The sequence below is a fragment of the Plutella xylostella genome, chromosome 14, assembly GCF_932276165.1.
Source record: "Plutella xylostella chromosome 14, ilPluXylo3.1, whole genome shotgun sequence".
NCBI lineage: Eukaryota > Metazoa > Arthropoda > Insecta > Lepidoptera > Plutellidae > Plutella > Plutella xylostella.
Window position 1 is genome coordinate 8853453 of NC_063994.1, and position 10119 is coordinate 8863571.

Here is a 10119-nt window from a genome sequence, read left to right on the forward strand (position 1 = left end):
AATGATTTCCAGCCAGACAATCATCAAAACATTCCCAACATAAAAATGTACATTATCAAGGAGGCAAACCTACCACCACCCTTCTTAACACAATATTCTTATAATAGATAGCTATTATGAGAATATTGTGTTAATGAGAGTTCTTCGCTTTACTGTGTGTTCATTTGCTTTTTCTATGTTTATGTTTGGAATGATCTGATGATCCTCGTCTGGCTGGAAGTCATTCGGCGGTTCTACCTCATTCAATTCAATACAAATATTATGTAACACTGTACATGCTACAATAACTTGGAGGATCGTCGAAGTTTTGCGCAGTGTGACTCCCTTTTCTAGGCAGGGGCAACGCCGCTTCCACACTCCAAAGAACCTCTCTACTGTATTTCTGGTAGTGATATGGGTTTTATTGTACGCTTCTTCTGAATTATTTTCCAGTAAATGGTAGTGCCCATACCTGCCAGCTTCAAAGTCTGCACACAAGTGTGAATTATTAAATATGGTACAGTCATGGACTGATCCGGGCCAGCGGGCAATAATGTCCCGGATTTTTAAGTTTGCATCACAAACTGCCTGCGCATTAATAGAAAAGTATCCTTTCCTGCACATAAACTTCTGCCAATTCCCCGCCTCTGCTGATGATTTTAACGTGTGTGCAGTCGATGGCTCCAGCAACACAAGGAAACCCGTCTATTTCAAAGAATTCTTCGGCCACTTTCCTCAACTCTTCCCTGCCGGGCATTGCAAATTGCAAATTTCTTGGATACACGTTGCATCACTCTGCACACAGTAGATTTGTGCACATTCACAAGATCGCCCATCACTTGTTGGAATGCTCCCGTAGCGAAGAAACGCAAGCAAATGAGTAGCTGTGTGATGCCGTCCACTGCTTTATTTCTATGTGTCAACGGTTCCAGGTCAAGCATGTCGACAATCTTAATTGAAAAGTACTTTCGGCTAACGTGTTATCGGACAAGCGTTATTTCGGTGAAGCAACCTTGTCGCCGATCTGTGCTTTTGAGGAACCGCTCTATCGGAGAACAATAATTATTAAACGGTTCGGAGCTCTACAAAGTCCAGTTATAGGACATTTTACCTTAAAATTGGAACAAAATCTTGTTCGTTTCCCTACTGAGATTTGTCCACCTATGTGGTTGTTTTTGCTATATCTTGGTCATACCTTAATCGATTTTAGATTTAAATATGTCATTTTAAAGCTTATTAATTGACTATGTTTTTAACTTGTAGAGCCTGATTTTTTTTTCAGATAAAATTCTTTTTTAATTAAGCATTTTTGATTTCACCTTTTGAAACATTTTCTTAATGTTTCATTTATTTTGGAGCACTGTGTCTAAATTAAGTTGAATATTTCGCATTTATTTATTACTAGCTGTCCCCGCGCGCTTCGCTTCGCCTTAAAAAGTTTTCCCGTGGGAATTCCGGGATAAAAAGTAGCCTATGTTCTTTCCCAGGGTCTAGACCGTATGTATACCAAATTTCATTCAAATCCGTTCAGTAGTTTTGGCGTGAAAGAGTAACAGACAGACAGACAGACAGACAGACAGACAGAAACAGTTACTTTCGCATTTATAATATTAGTTAGGATTAGGATTAGGATAATTAGTTGACTCGGATGTCACTGATGCAAAACAATCAAAAAAGTATTAATAAAATGGTTAGTTTTTTAAATATTAGGCTTTTAAACATAAATTTTGGCAAAATTATATAAAAAAATTAAAACTTAAATAACTCAGAAATGGTTGACTTTCGGATAATGCATTATGGGGTTCAATCGACTGGAAATGCCTTCGACTATAACCCATTTAAAGGAATACATCGACTTACCAATCACCCTGTATACATATGCTGGTCAATGTCCAACCAGCCTAAAGTTACAGCTATTTTAAACTTGAATTTTGCTTAACTCACTGACATAGCTCACCGAGTTAGTAAGCTTAAGTGTAAGTAAAATAGCTGTAACTTTAGGCGGGTTGGACATTAACCAGGATATCTATATATATTCTAAAAGGGAATTTAAAAATCTACAACTTCTTTCCTATAAATTTTTTTCGTTTATGAATCGGTTTAGACAATATGATGCAATGTTTATGAATGTTTTGAATGGAATACATTTTTCTTGTAAATTTAAACTTTTTCCGAGGGTAATAGATCGAAAACGGTAGGAATTAGAAAAAAACTTATGATACAAAAGTTTTAGATAATTTTAGAGAACAGAAACAAACTCTGATGACGAAGATGATGTTTTTTATAATTATTTTCCTACAAATGAAGTAGATTTGGACACTGAGTACGCAAGTATCATAAAAAAGTCAGAAAGTTAGTAAAACTTTTTAAGAATTCACCCACAAAAAATGACCTCCTGCAAGTTTACATTTATCAAGAATTTGACAAAAACTTACAGCTACATCTTGATTGCAAGACTCGGTGGTCCAGCCTTGCTGACATGATATCGACATTCAATATAGTCAAACTATGTGTAAGTAAGGCTTTAATTGCGCCGCGGAGCCACCTCGGCCGACCTCAGCCAGTCCTCAGCGCCGCGCCCCTTCTACGTCAACGAGAGGCTCACCAAGTACAACCGCCAACTGTACTACCAAACGCGGGAGGTCGGGCGACGTCTGTCCTGGAGGTTTCTCTGGACCAAGAAGGGACGCATATACGCCCGCCAGGGACAGGACACACCTCGACACTGGATACGGTCAGCTGATGACATTAGCCGGGTATTCGGAGTCGCTTCTTAAACTGCCGGTTGATCTTAATGGTGTAAAAAACCACACCCATACAACCTTATTATACTGGGTGATGATATTTTTATGCCTATTTATGTCTTTGTTCTGTGTTACATGTACTACGTGCATATATAGCTTTGTTGATGTCTATCATTTATCTTGTACTTGTTATTATTCTCTAGTTATTGCTTTAACTGTGTTGCTACCCGGAGATCAAACTGTGCCCCAGCTCACTAATAACTTAGTGGCATTTAATCATAGTAGTATAATATTTACAATATTTATAATCTATACCTATCACTTTCTATTTCCCCCACTACCATGCCCAAGCTCGAATGCAAACTTACGCCATTTCAAAACTGTCCCCACGCATACATCATACATACATACATATCCTATATACAAATTATATAACACCTTATACCCTATATACATCATAATATTTATACAAATTACCTACACCTTCATAAGTACAAAATGACTGGTAAAAACAAGTCATTATTAGTTGGACTCTTTAACGCGGGATCATTGGGCACAGGGCATGATGAACTCATAGCCACTGTACTACGCTATGATGTTGACATAATGGCTATTAACGAAACCTGGCTCAGGGAGGGGGAGATAGACCGCGCGCCCGTCATACCCGGCTACAAACTGCGCCACACGCCGAGACCCCCAGGTAAGCGCATGCGAGGTGGAGGCGTAGGAATGTATGTGAAAACGGGTCTAAAGGTAAGATTTCGCACACATCCCGCCGCGGCCGGCGTCGAACAAATGTGGTTAAGCTGTACCGTTAACACAATAAAACTGCTTATCGGAACAGCCTATAGACCGCCGTGGCAAGACTGTAGTATTTTCTTTGATGCATTAACGGACAGTATAACATCTTTCACTAATTACGACCAGATGATTGTGCTTGGTGACTTCAACATTAATCTTTTACCTAATAGTACTGACTACAAAAGGCGTCATTTTGATGATTTTGTACAAACGGTTGATTTAAAACAGTACGTAACCGAACCTACGCACTTCACTAGCAGTAGCGAAACTTTAATAGATGTCGTTTGCTCAGACTTGGATATTAAATGTATAAATGTCGACTACATACCTACCCTAGGACATCATGCATTCATAACAGTAGGACTGAATGTTAAAAAACCTAAACCTTTGCCCCGATGGATTACATACCGGCCATTAAAAAATATTATTTTGGAACAATTTAACCTTGACCTTAACTTAATTAATTGGGAACATATTAAAAGTTTTGATGATGTCAATCAAATGGTAGCCACATTTACTGATTACATGATAAAATTATTTGATCTACATGCTCCCGAGCGCACTGTCCGTGTGAAGGGCGCCGACTACCCGTGGATCACTGATAACGTGAAGTACATGATGAGTTTGAGAGACGCAGCCCATAAACGGTTTCGTATCACTAACTCCGCTTCAGACAACAATTATTATAAGGACCTGAAACATTTAGTAAATGCAGCTTTACACAATGAAAAGCGAGCATATTTTCAGTCCAACATTAATAACAATATTAAAAACTCGGCGAAATTATGGCAGAATCTTAAGAACACTGTACTCCGTAAACATAAAACTGACTACCTACCTGATAGCTTTAATGACCCCGATATGATTAACAAACACTTCCTTGACATTCCCGGTAACAATAAGATAAATTTATCAGATATAATTTATTATGAATCTAACAGACATGGCACATACACATTTAATATTTCACCTATCGACGAGCTAATGGTTGGCAAAATTATCAACAAACTTAAATCGAATGCACTCGGGTGCGATGGCATATCATTGGCTATGATTATCCTGACGCTACCGCGAACCTTAGATATTATCACTTTTATAATTAATTACTCTATTAAAACTTCTACATTTCCGGACCCGTGGAAAATTGCTCTGGTTAGTCCTATACCTAAAATACCTACTCCAAGTCAATACAAGGACCTACGTCCGATTAGTTTGCTGTCATGTATGTCAAAGATTCTGGAAAAAGCTGTGTATAACCAAATGTCGCACTACCTGGAGGTTAATGGTATTCTGCCTGATGTACAGTCCGGTTTTCGTCGAGGCCGCAGCACCTCTACTGCCCTAATTGACGTGGTAGATAATATACTGGCTTCCGCGGATAAGGGTATGTCTACCATTCTCACTTTGTTGGATTTTTCCCGCGCATTTGACACTATTAATGTTCCGCTACTGATCGCAAAGTTGACATTTTATGGTTTTGATGCTAGTACGGTCAAATGGTTTTACAGCTATCTAGATCAACGCTCACAAATAGTTAAGCTGAGAAAATGTGATGGCAATACAGTTGCTTCTGCTGAGTATCCAGTATCTAGAGGAGTCCCGCAAGGATCCACCCTAGGACCATTGTTATTTATCCTTTACGCTAGCGATATCACCAATGAGATTGTAAATTGCAAATACCATGTCTATGCTGATGACTTACAATTATATCTATCAGGATCCCCATCTGACGTTAACAATACTTGTGATCTTATAAACCAGGACTTAGATCGTATTGCGACCTGGGCTAATAAGCATATTTTAAAGCTAAATCCCGATAAGTCGAAGTTTATTATTATTGGCACAAGGAAACAAGTTCAAATTACTAATACAAATAACCCTACCATAAAACTAGCAGGAGTAGATATTCAACAGGTAACCGAAGCTCGTAACCTAGGCCTAACATTCGACAATTATTTACGGTTTGAAAAACACGCAATTGAAATGGTCAAAAACTGCTTCTTCAGACTCAAGACTCTTTATAAAATTAGACGGTACATTGATGTTGACCTGCGATTACAGTTATGTGAGTCGCTTGTTCTGTCTAAACTAAATTATGCGGACACTGTATATGGCCCATGTCTTTTACGGAAAACGGAAAAGCTACTGCAAAGGGTACAAAACGCCTGTATTAGATTCTGTATGGATATCCCTCCCCGCTCCCATGTTACCCCTTATCTCAACTCTTGCGGGCTACTGAAGGTAGCCGCCAGACAGCGGCTGCACCTTGCCGCGCTCCTGTTTGGCGTTATAAAGTTCAAATCACCCCAGTACCTTTACAATAAACTTGAATGGTCTCGTAACCATCATACAATAAATACTAGGGCGTCCACTTATCTTATGGTCACTCCGAAGCACAAAACCGCACTGTTTCGCAACTCGTTCCGTTATGCAGCCAGCTTCATATGGAACACCTTGAGACCACCCCTCCGTGACCTGAAATCAATATCGACTTTTAAATTTCATTACAAAATGATCCTACTTGATGATCAAAGAAAAGGGCTTTAAGAAGTTATACCTACTTCGAATGTATTCACGCGCAGTATTGGCTCCGTGTCCCGTGGTTGGCTGCATGGTGCGGGCTGCACGCTGTAGTACATTATAATCCATCACCTCAACATCTTAAACTCTGGTGCGTGCAGCCATGCTGCTTAATTTGTCCCTGAAACAAAATATAATGTATAGTTATAGTTTATTCACTTAATTATTATAAATTTGATAACCTGTAATAACGGTATTACATATCTATTGTCCCACCCATAGTCGTCCACACGTACCTAGTTAATATACTTTATAATATCTTTGTATGTTTTTTATCGCAGTAGAAATATAATAATAAGAAAAAACACTTACCTTTTTTTTATCGTAATGCTGACTTTGTAACAATACGAACATTATGCATCACTTTTGCTGCTGATAGTGGTTGTTATTGTGATCACTGCACGCATTGTACGAACTAGGTGTTCGTGGGGTGCTTCATTTCGTATCCGGGCGTGGGTGTGCGGGCGCCGCCTCGTCCCGTTATCTATGAATGGCTTGCGGGATGACGCGGGTACACTGGACGGATCGCGCCCGGTTACTGAAATTTATTTTAATGTTATTTTAGGCTGCAGGTTGTGGGTGCGTTCGCCGTTTCATTATGGCTACCCACTACTTTTTCGCATCGCACTATTACTATATTTATTTTGCTCTGTATTTAGTATTTATGTTACTGATACCTTTTGTAATATTTATGTATTATTAATGGAATTAGTATATATATTATTATTATTTTTTAACAAGTACTATTTATTTTTTACAGAATTTACACACACATACCTATATATTTTTAATGTAAGCTGCATTATTTATTTACTTACCATACACACTCATAACAGTAATTCACACAACACACACGTCCCATATACCTATACTTATATATTATTATTTTTTTTATTTTTTTTGTTTGTACATAGTTAAGTAGGTACTCGTGTACGTGACTGAGGTCACTTAAAAGGGCCAGCTGAAAATCAGCGCTGTGGCCTTACTGTCCACAGCTCATGCTGAGCTGGTGCCGGTTCGACACTCCGGACAGCAACCCGTTGTGTTATTGTTTTATATTTTGCCTGTTATTGTTTTATATTTTGCCTGTATTTTTGTTTTTTTGCCTCATGTTAAATTTTTATTATTATTTTTTTGGCCTTGTTATCTTGTATATGTATTTCTTTTCTTTAAGTCTGTATTTTTCTTTTTGTTGTTGTTGCTGTCTATGTGTCGAATAAATGTTTCTTTATCTTTATCTTTATCTTTTAATTGACTTGGGTCTTGATACCAATTCAGAATACTCTTTCGAGTGCAGAAGAGTGTACAGTTTTGACGAACTTAGAGCGAATTTTCGAGCCTGTCAAACTCGCCGTTGAAGTCTTATGTCACCGAGATTCTGACCTAGTTACTGCTGAAACTACTTTGAGATTCGTGATACGTGAATTGGAAGAACAGTTGACGCCACTGGCAAAAAAGCTGGCCGAATCCTTAAGAAATTCAAATTCAAATGGTTTAATCGACGTAAAATTTTACAATTATTTGTCGATAGTCATCAACCACCATTTCACAAAGGCCCCGTCATTGAGAAGGAAAGAAATGGCGAAAGAAACTCCTCGAGCATCTTTTCAACTTTTTCCTTATAATCTATTACAATTTTTACTTATATCTAGTACCTACAATTTTACTTAAGTACCTATATCCATTTCATTTTTTCAATAGCCTTAGCTGAGGTGGACAAGACCACGCGTTTTTGTCGTTTAAATAATCATTTATACTATAGTAAGCTTTACTACATAATGTAGCTTTAACATAATTCTTAAATTTTTGGTCAGTAAGGTTTATTGCTTCATTTGATAATTTATTATAAAAGCGTATACAGTTCCCCATGAATGATGTGTTTGTTTTCGAAAGTCTGAGTGTGGGGAAAAGCAACTTATTTTTGTTTCTGGTCTCAACACCGTGAGTGGCTCCTACTTTACTAAATGAATTTAAGTTTTTACGAACATACATAATATTTTCATAGATATATTGGCATGGAACAGTTAGTATACCTATTTCCTTAAACGTATCTCTTAATGAAATTCTAGACCCTAATACATATATGGCTCGAATAGCTCGTTTTTGCAGAACAAAGATTTGATTAATGTCAGCCGCTCGTCCCCACAATAGAATTCCGTAAGACATAACACTATGAAAATAACTAAAATACACAAGCCTGGCTGTATCTACATCTGTTAACTGTCTAATGGTTCTAACCGCATAAGCTGCAGAACTCAATCTACCGGCTATCCTCTCAATATGGGGTCCCCATTGCAACTTTGAGTCAATTGTAATACCCAGGAATACCGTTTCATTTACTAACTCTAGCTTATCGTTATTCAATGTCAAATATGTCTCTACTTGTCTTACATTAGGCAAAGTGAATTTAATACATTTTGTTTTCTTGGAGTTAAGAGCTAAATTATTTACAGTGAACCAATTAGCAACTATGGAAAGAGTACTGTTTGCATCGTCAAAATTGACTTCTTGTCGCTTCAACTTAAATATAAGTGAAGTATCATCAGCAAACAGTACTATCTCACATAATTTATCTACCAAAAACGGTAAATCGTTAACATATACAAGAAACAAGAATGGTCCTAAAATCGAGCCTTGGGGAACACCCATACTGACAGGACAGCCAGCCGAACGCACTCCATTTATGTCAACTAGTTGAGTTCTGTTGCTCAAGTATGATTCCAATAATGTAAGAGCTTTGCCAGTTAGCCCATAATATTTAAGTTTCATAAGTAGAGTGGCATGATCCACACAATCAAATGCTTTCGATAGATCGCAAAATACACCAACAGCATCAAGACGTTCCTCCCAAGCACTAAATATGTGTTTGACCAACGCGACACCAGCGTCAGTTGTAGATCGACCTTTGGTGAAACCGAACTGTTGGTTATGGAGAAGGCCGTGAATACTAAAGTGCGAAAGCATTTGATGCAGCATAATTTTTTCAAATATTTTACTCAGTACTGGCAAAACTGATACAGGCCTAAAATTATTGGGATCATTTTTCTCACCAGATATAAAAAGCGGTATTAGTTTACTAAGTTTCATCAAATCGGGGAATACACCGACCTCAATGCATCTGTTAAAAAGATTAGCCAAGTGGGGTGCTAGGATATCAATAACATGACTAATAACTTTAACGGACATGCCCCATAAATCTTCTGTCATTTTTAAATTTAATTCTTTATAAGTGGTAATTATGGTCTGTGTATTTATACCATGAAATTGAAAGTCGAGATCGCAAGGCGGTGCATTCCCTCTTAGCAAACGTTCAGCTTCAGCGCAAGATGAATCAAGGTTCTCAGTTGTAGCTAACGGTATACTACGGAAAAAATCTTCAAAGACGGAAGCCACTTCTTCACTAGATGAAACAATTTTATCATTAATTTTAAGTTCAAAATTTAAATCACGTGGTTTATTCTTCCCGGTTTCAGTATTAATGATATTCCATACGGTTTTAATCTTGTTATTAGAGTTTTTAATCTTTCTATTTATATAATCTGATTTAGCTTGGTGGCAAACGGCTTTGAATATCTTTGTATATTTCTTTACATAATCTCTAAAGTTATCGTCATGAGTAAATGTACGCTGTTCATAGAGATCATATAATTTACGTCTGCTCTTATAAATTCCCGATGTTGCCCAGTCATTAAGACTTAGTTTACAATTAACATCTACTTCTTTCTTAGTGAACACGTTTTCAAATTCTTGAGACAAACCTTGAAATATTTCCTTAAAGGCATCATTGGGATTTCTTTCAGAGCTTCTACAGTAGCCAAGTTTACTGTTCAATCGAGATTTAAACTTATAAATTCTGTATGATGTTACTGGTCTGAACTTGAAAGTGGCTGACTTACGTTCAAAAGTACAAGGAAACGTAATAATTTGCCCACTGTGGTCGGATGGTAAACAATTGATTACAGAATGATTAGTAAAATCACAATTACAGTAAATATTGTCAATACAAGTGGCTGAG

At 37.5% G+C, this 10119-nt stretch overlaps 1 long non-coding RNA gene across 1 annotated transcript; it reads right to left on the reverse strand.

The window, feature by feature from the left end:
- Positions 1 to 5441: 5441 nt before the first annotated feature.
- Positions 5442 to 6579, reverse strand: LOC125489499. Its single transcript, XR_007267047.1, has 3 exons — positions 6417 to 6579; positions 6086 to 6225; positions 5442 to 5999 (listed from the first exon to the last, which is right to left on the reverse strand). It is a non-coding gene; the product is annotated as an uncharacterized LOC125489499 (long non-coding RNA).
- Positions 6580 to 10119: the final 3540 nt, after the last annotated feature.